Source organism: Sinocyclocheilus anshuiensis, unplaced genomic scaffold (assembly GCF_001515605.1).
Source record: "Sinocyclocheilus anshuiensis isolate Anshui unplaced genomic scaffold, SAMN03320099.WGS_v1.1 scaffold1079, whole genome shotgun sequence".
Lineage (NCBI taxonomy): Eukaryota > Metazoa > Chordata > Actinopteri > Cypriniformes > Cyprinidae > Sinocyclocheilus > Sinocyclocheilus anshuiensis.
The window spans coordinates 2,143,045-2,146,872 of NW_015548207.1; the positions used below are offsets into that span (position 1 = coordinate 2,143,045).

Genomic DNA, 3,828 nt, shown 5'->3' on the forward strand with positions numbered 1-3,828 from the left:
GCAGGAATACAAAATGCTTGCAAAATGTTCACGTACAAAGGAACAGTCTTAACTTTGGCAGACAATTATGATCTTACTCCAGAATATATTGACAGTTTAGCGGATTTTGAAATAAAGGACAATGATGTCTTTGTTGTTACCTTCCCCAAATCTGGTAAGTGAGATGTTAGGCTATATTTATGAAATGTCTATTTAAAATTACCTCTGTAGTCAAACTTTTAGCATACTTTGACTTTGCCACTAAAGTCAAACAGTGTGAATGATACTGACAGTAATGACAAATTGTTTAACATTATTCAATCAAGCCCCTAGTATTTTATGCTGGACTCTACGCCGGTCTCTCAAGTACGGTATGGACCCAACGGATCATGATGTTAATAAATGCTGAAGATTTCCTGGACAAAGCCAACCAACTGACCCACCAGCAAATGTCCTGGTTAGAGTACAGAGCAAAGGAGGACAATTACAACACACATCCATCTCCAAGACTGTTCTGTTCTCATTTACTCCAGCCGCTGATGCCCAAAATGCTGCAAATAATCATCATGATGTCATGAAAGTTTTTAATATGTCTGTCTTTGCTGTCAGGTCATCTATGTCATGAGAAACCCTAAAGATGTCATGGTGTCATATTTCCATTTTTCCAACAACATGAAACACCTGGTTTCATCTGAGAGCTTCGAGATGAGATGATATTAGTATTTTCCCTGCATGTCTCAATCAGGCCTGTGGACAATCTAATCATTATTAATGCAACGTCTCTTCTAGGAGTGACAGAAGACTTTTGAAATCGATCATTATTTAAAAGTTCATTATTAAATGTGATAAGTGTGGCATATCAGCTGCAGTGGGAAAATGTCTTATTAATGCTGTATTATAGGAACAGTTGGGGACTGGAAGAACTCTTTAACCGTGGCTCAGAGTGAATGTTTTGACTGCGTCTACCAGGAAAGAATGAAGGACGTACCTCTTAACGTGGTCTGGGACATCTCAGAATTGCAGGGATGAAAACTCAAGCCGTGACATCCATTTTACAAACTAATAAAGATAAAACACTATCACAATAATAAAAAGCATGCATAATATGTGAATGGATGTGGTGGCTACACGACCATATCAAAACTGATAACAGCCAGGCAGTGATGAGTATATTACTGGCTTTCTGAGCTTTACTACATTTAAATAAATTAATTAATTAAAAGAAATTAATAAATACATTTTTTGGTTCATTTCAATGGTCATGTGGTGTGAAAATGACTTTTAAAAGTTTTTTTTTTTTTTTATCCTCTTGTCTGTCTGTTTTGAATCACTCATTCACCTTATTTACAAAGAAAAATCTTTTCTCTTTGTAAATCTTTTCATTAAAATTAAAAATGAAAATACATTTTGAAATGAACTGTGACTTTTCACTTTTCAAAATATTGCAATCTATTTAATCAAAATGGGATGTGAATCCTGTTTCATTAAGACAATGGTTGTTTTTTTTTATTTCATTGCTAAAACTGAAACTTTTTATCCAGGGTCCATCTTTTCACTGACAGAAAAGGTCAGTATTTCAACGTTCATGAGCATGCAAATAATAATTTCAGCCAAAATGAAAATAGCATTTAATTTAAGTAAAATACTTCCTTGTCTTGAAACTCTCTACAAATTTAGCACTCAGAGGTGTAGACCTAGGATTTGTTATGTCAGACTGTAGAATTAAATCTGAATTCAGATCTTCAGGTAGTGTAAGAGAAGTTTTCTAATCCTGGTCCTTTTGCATGTTCGGCTCTCCAAAGGAAGCATAGGTGACCCGTGTGTAGGAAAAGAGACGCGGAAAGACAGAGGAGAACCATGCTCGACAAACCTGACCATCTCCATTTCAAACCCAGGCTCCGAAATCTAGATGTGTATCACACACTCGACCACACACACGTTAACAATATGACGGTGTTGGGCTACTCATATCATATGTAACTAAATAGTCGGCTAGTTTAATCTAATAGGTAGGCTACGAAAGAAAGCAAAATGGTCCAATGGTGAACTGTTCGAATGATTCAGACGGAATCACAAACCGATTCAGGGGTAACTAATGGAAGCGATAGGCCTACGACTCAAAAGAGCGATTCTCCCTGAATCGGGCATCACTAGTTCTGATTCTAAACAACCGACAGAAAATACAGGGCACACAAATTCACGGCTGAAATATTGTTAGTAAAATGCCAATTTTTTTTAAAGACTCGATCTGAGAGATGCGCCGATGCATCACCACTACCAGATAGATGTAGTAAGTTAAATATCTATGGATCTGTCTGTGATCCAAGTCCTACAGTGTGAAATACAGTATTTTGACTGGAAAAGACATTGGTGATGACAGACATTTATGTAATCAAGTCAAATCACCTTAATTTATTTAGTGCTTTTTACTATACAGATTGTGTCAAAGCAGCTTTACATTGTTAAACAGTAAAATAGCCTGTCAATAATGCAAACAAAATTCAATTCTGCAGTCGATATTTCAGTCAGTTCATCGCTAATTCAGTGATGTCATCATCCAGCTCAGTTCTCTTCAAATAGTGTCTGTGCAATCAAGTCGACAATATTGACGAAAATTAAGTGTCGCCAACCAAGCAAGCCAAAGGCGACAATGGCAAGGAACCTAAACTCCATCTGTGACAGAAATGTAGGAAAAACCTTGGGAGCAGGGTTGCCAGGTTTTCACAACAAAACCCGCCCAATTGCTACTCAAAACTAGCCCAAAACTAGCCCAATCGCTTTTCGAGGGTGGCTCCCCATTAAAAATCGCGTTCGGGGTGTAAAGTACATGTTTTTGGCGGGGTTCCCCTGGCAAAATGCGCACTCCAGGGGCTAAATATCACGTTATCGGGATCGCTTTAACCCGTGGACATGAAAAACAACTGCGGCAACAGTGATAAAGTAGCCCAATTCCGCAGGAAAACCGCGGACTTGGCAACAATGCTAGGGAGAAACCAGGCTCAGTCAGGGGGCCAGTTCTCCTCTGGCCAGACCAAACCAACATGGTGCGATTTAATTCCAGGTTGCATCACAAGTCAGACTTGGACTGGCATCACTCAGAACATCCCGTTCCTTCCGCTTGATGATTGACTACATCACATGGTGAAGGAGTCGAAGCCGGCCACAGGGTCTGTGCAGAAGACTCGTCTGGTTCTCGTGGTCATTTGTAGTGTGAAAAGAACACCAATGTGACCTCTTTAGTATAGTTTGTGGATGGCATAACTTTTAAATAGTTTTTCACCATTTTAATCAACTTTTTGATTTTTCTATTCAATTCACTTCAATTAAAGGGGTCATATGACGTTGCTAAAAAGAACATTATTTGGTGTATTTGGTGTAATGCAATGTGTTTATGCGGTTTAAGGTTAAAAAAACACATTATTTTCCACATACTGTACATTATTGTTTCTCCTCTATGCTCGTTGCGTATCACACTGCATAATCATAAAACCATGTCTGCAAACAACAAGCCCTACTCCACACTGCTCAAAACTCGCGTTTGAATCATCAGTGGCAAATTCTTTAAATATGAAAACTTACTTACAGTCTGTGAGTCAGAAGCACCAGACCCTTGCAAAGTTGGAATTGCCCCACTTTATAGAAACAGACACTGGCATTATAGGCTACTCTCTCAGGAAACAGTCCTCGTCCTCCAAAAAATGCGCAGCACACATCTGAATATTTGGGTTGAACTGTTCTGGAACAGTGTTGTAAATACAACTTAACCACTGATTTCTAGTTGTGTCCTCTTTTGGAAGGCCAAACAAAGTAGTTTCGCTTTCACAACGAAACACACAGTGTCTCCACAAC

The 3,828-nt window shown here is 38.6% G+C and overlaps 1 pseudogene; it reads left to right on the forward strand.

Annotated features, from left to right (window-relative positions):
• The first annotated feature begins 124 nt into the window (after positions 1 to 124).
• The window catches only part of LOC107653543 (ribosomal RNA processing protein 36 homolog), a 12,947-nt pseudogene continuing 9,243 nt past the window's right edge, over positions 125 to 3,828 (forward strand).